At 43.2% G+C, this 13,886-nt stretch overlaps 1 pseudogene; it reads left to right on the top strand.

Moving 5' to 3' along the window:
* The window catches only part of LOC109229992, a 19,389-nt pseudogene extending 5,720 nt beyond the window's left edge, over nt 1–13,669 (top strand).

Below are 13,886 nucleotides of genomic sequence, written 5' to 3'. Positions count from 1 at the left end.
AGAACACAGATATAGCATAGATCTAAGAAAACAACCAGAGAACCTCGAATAGCTTAGGGGNAAATCCTCTCAGATCCATGGCTTTCAGGCCTCTCCGGCCTCGCTCCGGCGTATCCAGGCATCAAGAGCCTATTCTGACCTCTCCGACTCAAGATCGAACTTTCTTCCAAGACTTTCTCATTTATAGGGTTTCTCTGAAACCCTAAGCTATTCGAGGTTCTCTGGTTGTTTTCTTAGATCTATGCTATATCTGTGTTCTACTGGAGTTTTAAAACGTTTTCCCCAATCTTTTCTTTCAAAGTTTGTTTCTCTTCGATTTAGGGTCTCTGAAAAAGTTTTAAAATGTTTTCTGACTCCTCTTCTTCCTTTCTTTCTGTGAATCTGTCTATGCTATGTTTTTATGTTCTCTTTTCTACCTCGCATGTCCTTCTCCTGTGTTATTATGTTTGCCTTATTATGCATATTCTTCTATTGTGCTCCGTTCTTTCTTCTACTGGTTTCTATATTATGCTTTCACACGTTTATCTTATGTGTTCATTTACCCCTATGTCCCTTTACTGTATTTTCTACTAAGCTCTTAGTTCTTTATTTGCCTTCTTCTGGACTTTGTTTGAGTTCTTTCTAAACATGTTTCATCTACTGTTTCCTTAAGTTTATACTACCTCTTTGTCTTCTGAACTTGTTTAAGTTCCAAGCTTTTCTTAAAACATGTTCTTTATGCTTTAAATCAGTTTCTTCACTCTATTTGTTTCGAACCTGCTATTTTAGCTGTGTGTTTTCTCATGAGTCTCTGAAGGAGACCTCTGAGCCTGTTTCAGTTATTTGTCTTCTCGTCTCTGCATCTGATTCGAGTTGAAAACCCTAAGATTTGGGGTTTTTGGCGAGTTTGATCTTGTGTGTGGACTAGGGTTCTATTATGGAACCTCGGATTCTCTCAAACTAAGTCTGAGTCTATGTGCTGAATTTGAGCCTCTTTGTTTGTGACTCTGAACTTTTCTATACTAGATTCTTTCTAATTAGCATGACAGTTCTTTCTTGTTTGACATGTCTGTATGCTTTATATATGAGGAATACTTCCTTAAAAAAAAGTTTTTGCCAATTTGTGATTGATTCAAAATTCCTTTTAATAAGGTTCGATTGATTGTTACTGATTTTCTTTAATTAAATCTTTCTTCACCTTTTCTGGTTGGATTCATTCATACCAAAACTCAATTTCTGATTTTTACTGGCTGTTGATTTATTGCCTTTCCTTATTTGCACAAACCGTGTTGCTATCAAACTCTTTCCTTAAATAGTTTCTGTGTATTTGCCCTTCTTGTATTACTTTGGAAAAGATTTTGATCAAATTCCTTCCTTATTTATTCTGCCCGTTTGAAATCAGAATCCCTTAATTAAAGGGAGACCTTATGTATTGATTTCAGAACTATTTTCTTACCTTTTTCTTACTTGCTTTCTGCACTATAAAGGGCACGACCTTTCAGCACTTTAAGACACCTTGAGTTCAATACTCTAACACACATTACTTACTTTCAATACTCTTACGCTTCACCCAACACTCTACTCTCTTCTGAGATATTCTGACTATTTGCTTGCAATTTGGCTTTACAAGACTACTGCTTTTACTTTCTTGTTTCCCTGAAACTGGTATGTTCTAATTTAAGTTTCAGCCTCATCCCAATGTGTTTATTTCACAGCTTCTATCATCCTGCCTACTTTGCTGTCTATGCTTAGTGTTAAATATGTGTGATGTTCTCTTTGCATCTGTTTTCTGCTGTGAATCCCCATACCCCTATTCCCCTCTATGTGATTGAGTTAAGGTTCAGGCATGGCAGCATCCAAATTGTTGTTCATGTCTGTGCTTGATCCTTTAAAGGATCCTAACTCCCAAACAATGTGGCTAAGAGGCTGGTTGGGGCGTGCCAGCACTTCCAATTGCTGGGTATGACTACCAGCCTGTCTTGACTTTCCCCTAAACCCCTTTCTCCACTTACACTTCCTCTTAGTTTCTAAGTTTTGCCCCTCTCCTATGAGCCTTGCTTTAGGGACCTTGAGTTCCCTCTGAACTTGGACATTTGAGGGCTGACCCTTCCACACTGCACTATAATTCAATTCTATAATGAATTTGGGTGTAAGCACTGCCCGGAGTTCATGAGGCTCTTGGGAACTCTGACACACCCAGAAAATGAGAAAGGCTTTGGAAATTGGATCTTTGGAGTTGGATTATTTCATATTTCAGACCTGGAGTCTGAATGAGGCTCTCCTTGGTTGTACTCTAATTTCTGATGTAATTTTACTCTTCTTGATTCGTTCTGGTTTGTAATAATTTTGTAATAACTTATGGGGGTTTTAGTGAAAAGGGAAGGGTCACTCATGTATGCATAAGGGTAGATATCATGCTCTTAGGTATTTACTTCTGCAATCGTATCTTGCTTTCATTTCTGTATTCTAGAAATTCTGCCTATAGATTTTCTGCACTTCTGCATTTTAGAAATCATGTCTATAAGTTCTGTCTTTCATACATAGATATCATATCAATAGTTCCTGCATTTCTGCATCTCATATAGAGAACATGTCAATAGGATTCTGCATTTCTGCATCTCATATAGAGAACATGTCAATAGGATTCTGCATTTCTGCATCTCATATAGAGAACCTGTCTATAGGATCTCTTAAATTCTGCATAAACATCTATCACTAGGCAAACAGTTTATAGGTTTAAATAACAAATTGCCTTCTAGATACCATGCCTATAGGACTCCTGCATTTCTATAAACGTTTTTCAAACCAACCACGCTTAGAAAGCATGCCTATAGGAGTAATCAGTTGAATCTGAATCGTCTAGAAGTCAAAAATCAGTGGTAACGATACTTAATACCTGCAAAACTTATGATTTTCTATAATCAACAAGCCTTCTTTAAAATCAGTGTACTCCTGCATTATTAGATATCATGCCTATAGGTTTCACCTAGGCAAGCCATTAGGTAATTAATCAACTGCACCAATCTTTGATAATTACAACCAGCAGGCAGGCCTAATTCGGACTTCTTATCTGAAAATATGTGATAAATCAGCCTGCCTTAACGCTTTAAGTTAATTCAGACCATAACTAATACGTGCAAGACATGCTAAACTATATGTTTCTTTTTGTTTCTTTAGGAGGCCTGTTTGAGCCTTTAATTGTTATGTGTTTCCCCATATCTGCTCTACATGTTTTGATTGTCGCCTTAGAATTTTATCCTTTTAAACCACAAAAGCCAAATCTACCTTCCCCTTAGGACTAGTAGTCCCAAATACCTCTGGGACTGATAGGATTGGGACGGGTAGTAGCATGCAATAGGAAAACAAGACCATTCCGCGCTTTAATACCTTAACGGGGTGGGAAAGGGTAGATATGGATATGATGACCACGCGATAACACCACGTGTATAAACAGTTACCGGGTGTTGTGTGGGATGATCCATATTATTTATAAACCTAGGACCTCCCCCTTCCCTTACTTGTTTATTCTTTCAGAATTTCTTTAAAAAAAAAGAAAAGAAACTGCTCAATTTTCAACTTCTTTAACTTTTCTTTTACTTCAATTACTTGCATCAATTACGTAAACACCTTCCTTTTACTTGTTTATTTTCAGAACTTTAAAATTGCTTTCTTCCCAACTTTCAGCTTCTTTAATTTCTTTTGCTTCAGTTGCTTGCAACCGTAATGTGAAAACTATCTCGTATTTGCAATTCTTGCTTGTTCACTTGTCATTTGCACTTAAAGTCACAATTGTAGCATGGCCAGGAACCACACTAGTGGATCTTGAGGAGTGCCTAACACCTTCCCCTCGAGATAATTTAAGCCCTTACCCAATCTCTGATTTTTCTAAATCAAATTTCTTTAGTGTCCTAATGCACTTAATCATTAGGTGGCGACTCTCCAATTGCAAACCCAACTCCCAACAAGGAACGAGTTGTCTTCCCAAATGTCATAAACCCGATTTCGTGAGAAAAAGGGGGCATCGACAGCATGGCGACTCTGCTGGGGATTTCTTTACGGCTTTTACCATTTCATGCTATTTGTGACTTTATGTTTCTTTACATGTCTTTACTTGTTTAAATGTCTTTAAGTATTTATTCTTTCTTCTACTATGAAACTAACTTGGCTCTTTGTTTCTTTTCTTAATGCTTTCCTTTATCGCTTTCCCTTAATACTGTTGTGAACTATGAGAAACTGTTGTAATTATTACTCTATGAACGTGCAAATACATGACAATTTATTTAATTATTGTAACTGCATATTCAACATCATATTCCACTCGTGCCAAACAAAATACCATAGCAATGCTTATAATGAGTGGTTGCGCTCTTCCGATATTATCACCCCCTAAATTCGGCAAAGGCATATTTGCGGTAAAACCAGTCGATCAACGGTGTAGTCGACGGTTCCGTGCCTTTCCCTCTTGAGTTGTCCGCTCAAGGGTACCAGTCTAATACTCCATAGAAACCCTACTTTGTTTAATTGTGCATGTATCATTGTCAAACCTAGCCGAGTCAGTTATGTTGTCCGCATAATGACTCTGTAAGATAGCCTTGTCCAAAGTCTACTAGGTTTCCTTGAAACCCAAACGGACACTACCACATTCTGTGCATTCATTTGGAGAACTAAATGCTTCTTATGCTAATTGTTGATATTAAATAGTCGAGTCTGGTGGGGGTAAGGGTCTAACACTTTTGTCTTGCAGAAATGAGGCACGAGGTCCCCAGATTCGGCATGGTCACCAACATTCACCCCAGATTGTTAAGATGGTGGGAAGATCTTCATTCCAGTGATCAAGCTCTTGTCCAAAAATATCTAGGAAACCTACCTTCCCTCATAGAAATTCAACCCGACAACAAAATCATAGAAGCTGCCACTCTATTCTGGGACTGTGATAGATCGGTATTCCGCTTCGGAGACATTGAGATGAAACCTTTGCTTGAGGAGGAGGACTGGCTGGAATACCGTGGAAAACTCCGGGTTTGTTGATGCCGGAAAACCGCAAAGGTAGAGGTTTTCTCAAAATGATGGGTCTAAAGAAGAATCCTGACTTGACATGTTTGAAGGAGTCGTACATTCCCTTTGACTATCTGTACGAAAGGTACGATCACAACAAATCTTACCGTACTTATCCTGACGAGTTCGCCCTTACATCATTGGGGCATATACATCGAAGGGTCTTTGTCTTCATGTTCTGTTTCTTGGGGATGATGGTCTTTCCAATAAAGAAAGTAAGAATTCATACCAGGCTAGCTATGGTCACCAAAACTCTAATGGAAGGAATTGACGGACAACCATTCAGTCTCGTGCCAATGATCATTGCAGAAATATACCGAGCCCTAGAAAGGTGTCAACAGGGAGCCAAGCATTTCGAGGGTTGTAATCTGCTACTTCAATATGGCTCATGGAACACCTCCAAAAGGGTGAATACCGACAGGAAATCCATCGTAGAGACTGGGACGATCATATCGCCTTTCATCACCCGAAGCGAATGAATTACATGCCCAACATGTTCGCCCAACCGGAGAATGCTAGAGAATGGGTCGAACTCTTTGATAATCTGACTGAGGACCGAGTGCAATGGATGTTCGAGTGGTTCCCTACTGAAGAATTCATCGTTCGATCTAGGGATGCGCCATTTCTGATATTGATCGGTTTGAGGGGGACCTACCCTTATGTCCCTCTTCGAGCTATGAGATAGGCTGGTAGGAAACAGGTTATACCAAGGGTCGACAAGATGAGTCACTTCCGGGCTGACTTCCAGAACGACGATAGTCCGCACAGGTGCAAGGCTCAGCATATGTGGCACTGCAAAATTGTCTTGGGAAAAGACACCATCGAACCGGATCGCTACCATGCTGGTTGTACCCCACATTATTCAGGCTGGCTGGAGGACAATCACAATGGTTCGGGTCAACCTGGGTTTGTTCGAGGTCACAGAATCATCGATGAAAAGGCTGAAGCACAAGTAAAGTACAACCAACTGCGCAAGAGGATGCGGGAATGTGAAAATGAGCACCGTGAAATACAAGAAGCCAATCAAAAATTAATTGAAGAATGGAAGGATATGGCTGTCAGCGCCAACAAACGACTGATCTGCTTGGAGCGGGATATAGTGGAACTGGAGAAGAAGTTTCTGAAGAGGGTCGAAGACTGCCGAGTTGCTGAATGGAATGAAGGAGGACATCTGGCCAGAGCTTACCTGCTGCTAGGATTGCGCGAGCTGGGAGAGCTGTTCGAGGGAGCTAACACTGCCGAGTCTGGGGAAGGTCCTTCTGGGACCAAATAGATAGGAGCTTTTCCTTTTTGCTTTGAGAAATGTAATAAGGCCTATGGCCACTAGTGACATTTTTATTTCCTGTTATTTAGTGTCGTTTTGGGATTCGTCTACTTTTTTATCAATAAAATGAGGCATTTAGCATTCCAAGTTCTCCAAATTTACTTGTCGCTAGGCCTACCTCGGGCACAACGAGGTCCCCAAAATTAGGACACGCTTTATATTTCCTGCACTACGTGTTTAAATATCGACATTTTTCCTTATGATCCTTACTAACTTATCACCTTTTGTTTTACTTTTTGTTTATTCCCCTCCCCAAAGGTTAGTTCGTGAACTCTGGCAACATCAGCATACTTTACCAGATCCAGGGGCCCTCCACCTACTCCTCCTCCCAGTCCCGTCAGGCACAAAAGCAAAAGAAAAATGGAAGATTCAAACAACTCAGCTGAACGGGTAGAGGTCACTCGTGGTGCTATGGTCCCCAAGGAAAATGCCTCTCAGATAGAACAAAAACTACTGAAATTCCAAGAAGAGCTTGATCAAGTCCGGAATTTGGCAAGTCTGTCATTTTCCCTTACCACTCTAGAAGTTACCTTTCCAAATATTCAGAATCCCATACCTCCACAAAACATCCCGAAGCAGCCTGCTCCTCACCACCACTACAATACTTGTCACACTCCCAACGACACTCCACTGCTCATCCTGGAACCGTTGAACTCCACAAATGACCACTGCCACACCCAACACAATACCCCATCTACGTGGAGACCGTGCCACACTCCACCCAGCCCATCTCAAGCACACCCGAGTCCGATGATAAGGATTTGCTCATCAGAAATCTGGCCGAAGAGCTTAAGAAGTTGACCACCAGAATTCAAGGCGTTGAAGGTAGTAAGGGAATTGAGGGGCTAAACTATGAAGACTTATGCATACAGCCCGATGTCGAACTGCCCGAGGGGTACAAACCTCCCAAGTTCGAAATGTTTGATGGTACAGGGGATCCCAGGGTTCACTTGAGGACATACTGCGACAAGCTGGTCGGAGTAGGAAAAGATGAGAAGATCCGCATGAAGCTTTTCATGAGGAGCCTGAAAGGAGATGCTCTGTCCTGGTACATTAGCCAAGACCCAAAGAAGTGGTCAAACTGGGTAAGTATGGCGTCTGACTTCATGGACAGATTCAGGTTCAATATGGAAAATGCACCGGATGTGTTTTACATTCAGAATCTAAAGAAGAAACCCACAGAAACATTCCGCGAGTACGCCACTCGTTGGAGATCAGAGGCTGCTAAGGTTCGACCTGCTTTAGGGGAAGAACAGATGAACAAGTTTTTCGTCCGGGCTCAGGATCCGCAATACTATGAAAGACTGATGTTGATCGAAAACCATAAATTTTCTGACATCATCAAGCTAGGAGAAAGGATCGAGGAAGGTATCAAGAGTGGTATGGTTACAAACTTTGAAGCTTTGCAAGCCACCAACAAGGCTCTACAGTCTGGTGGTACGTCCAAGAAAAGGGACGTAGGTGCCGTAATGGTTGCACAGAGAACCAAATCACCTGTCAAATACCAAACTTACCCAATACCTCCACTTACATATCAGCCCACTCCAAATTTCCAAACACCCGCACCCTCCTACCAAACACCACCGCCTACCCATCAATCGCCTCCACCTCCTACATACCAACCTGTTTCACCCAGATATTCCCAGCCCGCACACGTCTACCAAGCTTACAACACTCAACAATCCCACTATCAATCACCTCCCCCTCGCCAAAACTTTCCTAGACCCCGACCAAATTTCGACCGCAGACCTCCCAAACAGTATACCGCCATTGCCGAACCAATCGGCCAGCTGTATGAAAGACTCAAAGCTGCTGGTTATGTCACCCCTATCCCTGCTATAACCCCTGAAAACCCTTCCCAATGGGTCAACCCAAATAAAACCTGTGCATACCATTCTGGCATGAAGGGGCATACCATTGATGAATGCCGCTCCCTGAAGGATAAGATCCAGGCTTTGATTGACAACAAGATCATCGTGGCAAAGGAGCCAGCCCCGAATGTCCGCAATAACCCTCTACCAGACCACAAGGGTGGAGGTGTTCATATGATTGAAATAGAGGATGATTGGGATCCCAAGGGATCAATCGGTTTGATCACCGAAGGTGGCGATCCAAAGAAACCAACAGTCACCCTTAATCCGATTGTAGTCCAGATTCAGCCTTCTGAAGATGCCGAGGTGAACATGTCCATACCACTTGAGTTTGAAACACCAGCCTCTGCAAAGACGCCAACACCAATTGAGGTCGAGTTTGGGTCCCCAAAGGCGCTTGAGCCATTTGAAGTTGCTGTATTACCTTCCAAAGCAAGGGTGCCCATTCCAGTAGCAATGACAGTCGTAACGCCATTCCACACCAAAGCCATTCCATGGTACTACACAGTCGAGGGAAGAAGGAAGGGGAAAGCCAAGTTCGGGGGAAACGGTTGCGGCACAGGGTATGACAAGAACCGGCAGGGTTTATACTCCGGAACACTTGGCTGAGTCAAGTAAGCAGACCTCTGGGCGACAAGCCATCACTGAAACCGGGCCCGATGATCTCTGGAGAAAGATACAAGCGAAGGAATACTCAGTCATTGATCAGTTGAACAAAACACCGGCGCAGATTTCTATCCTGGCTTTGCTACAGAGTTCCGATGCACACAAGAATGCCTTGTTAAGGGTGCTAAGTGAGGCATATGTACCAAGCAATATCACCGGAGGAGAAATGGAAAACATGGTGGGTCAGGTATTGGAAAGTCACAAGATCACTTTTCATGAAGATGAGCTACCACCAGAAGGGTTGAGTCACAACAAGGCATTGCACATCACCGTGCAGTGCGAAGATTATTTTATCACCAGAATCCTGATTGATGGAGGGTCCAGCCTCAACATTTGTCCATTGGTAACACTTAGAACATTGGGAAAAGGGCTGCATGAAATCAAGGACGGGGCCATCAACGTTAAGGCTTTCGATGGTTCTCAAAGGTCCACTGTTGGGGAGATTAGCTTATGTTTGCAGATGGGACCAACTTGGTTTGATGTTGATTTTCAAGTGATAGACGTGCCGGTATGTTACAATCTATTGTTGGGACGACCATGGATTCATGCTGCTAGGGCCGTAGCATCAACACTACATCAGGCAGTGAAGTTTGAGTGGAATCACGAGGAGGTGATCATTCATGGCGACGGTAGCAATCCCATATACAGTCGCCAGACCATCCCAGCAATTGGAGGAAGAAGAAGGATAGGCGGAGAAACTTACCACCACATCGAACGAGTCAACGCCGTCGATAAAGATAAGTGGTGGGATAACAAAATTGAAAGCATATTGAACTGGAGCGGGTATGAACCTGGCAAGGGACTTGGCAAGAATCTCCAAGGAATCGCTAAGCCCATCAAGCTCAAGAAACACGGCACCACCTTCGGATTGGGATATGAGTATACCTGGAAGGAATTCAATGAACGGTCGCCACCTTGGTGCGGTCCTTACTATCCGTTGGAACAACCAATACCTCGCTTAGAGCAGACTTTCCAGCCGGCCAAGGTTATCTATGGGTCAGAAGAAGAGGAAGCACTAGCAGCAATGAGGAACTTGTTCCTAGAAGATGATGACATGGATTGCTGTGTCATTTTTTAGGAGGAGGGGAGGAAGGCCCTTCCATACAGGCTGTAAGCAGAGGAGCATGCCTCAACAACTGGACCGTCAGAACCACCAGAGCCCGGCGTGCCTCGGGGTAGCAAGGATGAACAAGCACCATGCACTATTTTATTTTACTAGTTTACTTTCCTTTCGCATTTTTGTTTTGGCAAGAAAGAGCTCCGATGTTCAAAACATTTATGGAATTTATCGAAGCACCTCAATTTTCTTATAAATCTTACTCTCATTATTTTCTCTCATTACTTTACTTATACAACATTACTATTACTTATCTTGATGAACCGTTGACTGTTACTTGCAACGAGACAACACAACAAACGGACATAGATTCAGAGGAAGATGATATACCGGAAGAAATTGTTAAAGAAGTTGAGAATTTTGAGAATAGACCTAAGTCCAACCTGGACGAGACCGAAATCATCAACCTGGGAGATGCAGAAAACATCAAAGAAACACGAATCAGCGTTCATTTGTCACCATCAGAGAAGGAAGAATATACAGAGTTTCTAAGAGAGTATGAGGACATATTTGCCTGGTCGTACGACGACATGACTGGTCTGAGTACATCTATTGTGGCACACAAACTGCCGACTGATCCAACCTGTCCGCCAGTAAAGCAGAAGCTCAGAAAGTTCAAGCCAGATATGAGTTTGAAAATCAAGGAAGAGGTCACTAAGCAGGTCAAAGCTAAGGTTCTCAGGGTAGTAGAGTATCCGACATGGTTAGCCAACATTGTGCCAGTACCGAAGAAGGATGGGAAGGTCAGAGTCTGTGTCGACTACCGGGATCTCAACCGGGCCAGTCCAAAAGACGACTTCCCCTTGCCGAATATACACATCTTGATTGACAACTGCGCCAAGCATGAGCTGCAGTCATTTGTTGATTGTTTTGCTGGGTACCATTAGATATGGATGGATGAAGAGGATGTTGAGAAAACAACTTTCATTACGCCATGGGGGATGTATTGCTACAAGATGATGCCGTTTGGGTTAAAGAATGCAGGGGCCACCTACATGAGGGCCATGACCACCATTTTCCATGACATGATACACAAGGAGATCGAAGTGTATGTAGACGACGTCATCATTAAGTCCAAGAAAGTCGTTGACCACATGGAAGATTTGAGGAAATTTTTCAACAGATTGCGAAGGTACAACCTGAAATTGAACCCCGCAAAAATGTGCATTCGGGGTTCCAGCTGGAAAATTGCTTGGGTTCATTGTGAGTCACCGAGGGATAGAATTGGATCCATCAAAGGTCAAAGCTATTCAAGAATTACCACCGCCAAAGAATAAGAAAGAAGTAATGAGTTTCTTGGGGAGACTTAACTACATCAGCCGGTTCATTGCACAATCTACTGTCATCTGTGAGCCAATCTTTAAGATGCTGAAGAAGGACGCCGCTACCAAATGGACCGATAACTGCCAAAAGGCCTTCGACAAAATCAAGGAGTACTTGTCAACACCGCCAGTTTTGGTCCCGCCCAAGCCAGGCAGACCCTTAATACTTTACCTTGCTGTATTAGATGGAGCATTCGGATGTGTTCTGGGGCAACATGATGAAACAGGGAGGAAAGAGCAGGCCATCTATTATCTCAGTAAGAAGTTCACCCCATACGAGGCCCGGTATTCTCTGTTGGAACGCACCTGTTATGCTCTGACTTGGGTAGCTCAGAAGTTGAGGCACTATTTCTATGCTTATACTACGTATCTCATATCAAGGATGGATCCTTTGAAGTACATCTTCCAGAAGCCCATGCCCACTGGCAAGTTAGCCAAGTGGCAAATCCTGTTGAGTGAATTCGACATTGTCTACGTGACTCAGAAGGCAATCAAAGGACAAGCACTAGCGGATCACCTTGTGGAAAATCCTGTGGACGGAAAATACGAACCCCTGAAGACGTATTTTCCTGATGAGGAGGTATTATTTGTAGGAGAAGACATTGCATAATCCTATGATGGTTGGAGGATGTTTTTCGATGGTGCAGCAAATTTCAAAGGAGTTGGCATAGGAGCAGCTCTAGTGTCAGAAACCGACCAGCATTATCCGGTATCCGCCAAGCTCAGGTTCCCCTGCACTAACAATATGGCCGAGTACGAAGCCTGCATCTTAGGGCTCAAGATGGCCATTGACATGAACATCCAAGAGTTGCTAGTGATTGGTGATTCAGACTTGCTTATACATCAGGTCCGAGAAGAATGGGAAACCAAGAACTCCAAGATACTCCTATACCTACACCATGTACAGGAATTGAGGAAAAGGTTCGCAAAGACGGAATTCCAACATGTCCCCAGGGTCCAGAATGAGTTCGCCGATGCATTGGCTACCCTGGCTCTATGATACAACATCCAGATAAGAATTTCATTGATCCTATTCCTGTGAAGATCTACAATCAGCCAGCTTACTGTGCTCATGTCGAAGAAGAAGCAGACGGAAAGACTTGGTTTCATGACATCAAGGAATAATTGGCAAAAGGAGAATACCCAAAGCTTGCAAATACTACTCAGAAGCGCACGTTTCGAAGATTGTCCAATAATTTCTTTCACAGCGGAGGAATCTTGTATAGGAGGACTCCAGATTTGGGATTACTAAGGTGTGTCGATGCAAAGGAAGCATCCAAGCTGCTAGAGGAAATTCATGCTGGGACCTGCGGTCCACATATGAACGGTTTTGTCTTAGCAAAGAAGATACTCCGGGCTGGTTACTTTTGGATGACTATGGAAACAGACTGCATCCAGTATGTCCGGAAATGCCATCGCTGTCAGATACATGCAGACATGATAAAGGTACCTCCAAATGAGCTAAATGCAACAAGCTCACCGTGGCCGTTCGCCACTTGGGGAATGGATGTGATTGGACCAATCAAGCCTGCCGCTTCCAACGGGCAAAGATTTATCCTAGTAGCGATCGACTATTTCACCATGGGTCGAAACAGCATCTTACAGATCAGTAACTAAGAAAGTCATGGCAGACTTTGTCCGGGACCGTATCGTTTGTCGGTTCGGGATTCCAGAATCAATCATTACTGATAATGGTTCCAACCTCAACAGTGACTTGATGAAGACTATGTGTGAAACCTTCAAGATCAAACACAAGAATTCCACAGCTTAAAGGCCTCAGATGAATGGAGCCGTAGAAGCCGCCAACAAGAACATCAAGAAAATTCTAAGGAAGATGATAGAAAAGCATAAGCAGTGGCATGAGAAATTATCATTTGCTTTATTGGGGTACCGCACCACCGTCCGCACATCAACCAAGGCAACTCCCTACATGTTGGTTTATGGTACAGAGGCGGTCATTCCCGCCGAGGTAGAAATTCCTTCCTTGAGGATCATACAGGAAGCAGAACTCGGCGATGCAGAATGGGTAAAGAGTCGCTACGAGCAGTTAGCTCTTATAGATGGAAAAAGAATGAATGCAGTTTGCCACGGTCAGCTTTACTAGAACAGAATGTCTCGAGCCTTCAACAAGAGAGTCAAACCAAGACAGTTTACACCGGGGCAGCTGGTGTTAAAGAAGATTTTCCCGCATCAGGATGAGGCCAAAGGGAAGTTCTCTCCCAACTGGCAGGGTCCGTACATGGTTCACCGGGTTCTAACAGGAGAAGCCCTCATACTTGCAGAAATAGACGGAGAAGTTTGGACGAAGCCGATCAATTCAGATGTAGTGAAGCGATACTATGTGTAACCATTTATGATTTCCTTTATGATGTAATTTGAACTACGTCTGATCTGATTCCCGTTTAAGAAGGGATACGTAGGCAACCTTATGGGTTCGGTCACAATTCAATAAAATTTTCATTTCCCCCCGCAATTGGAAACTGGGGCAGAATTTTGAGGGGGACCCTCAAAATTCCGAAGCAAGAGAGGTTGCAATGTCTTGAACCGAGTCG

Source organism: Nicotiana attenuata, chromosome 7 (assembly GCF_001879085.1).
Source record: "Nicotiana attenuata strain UT chromosome 7, NIATTr2, whole genome shotgun sequence".
NCBI lineage: Eukaryota > Viridiplantae > Streptophyta > Magnoliopsida > Solanales > Solanaceae > Nicotiana > Nicotiana attenuata.
Note: the sequence above shows the minus strand (reverse complement) of the source record. Positions and strands in the feature narration are given on the sequence as shown.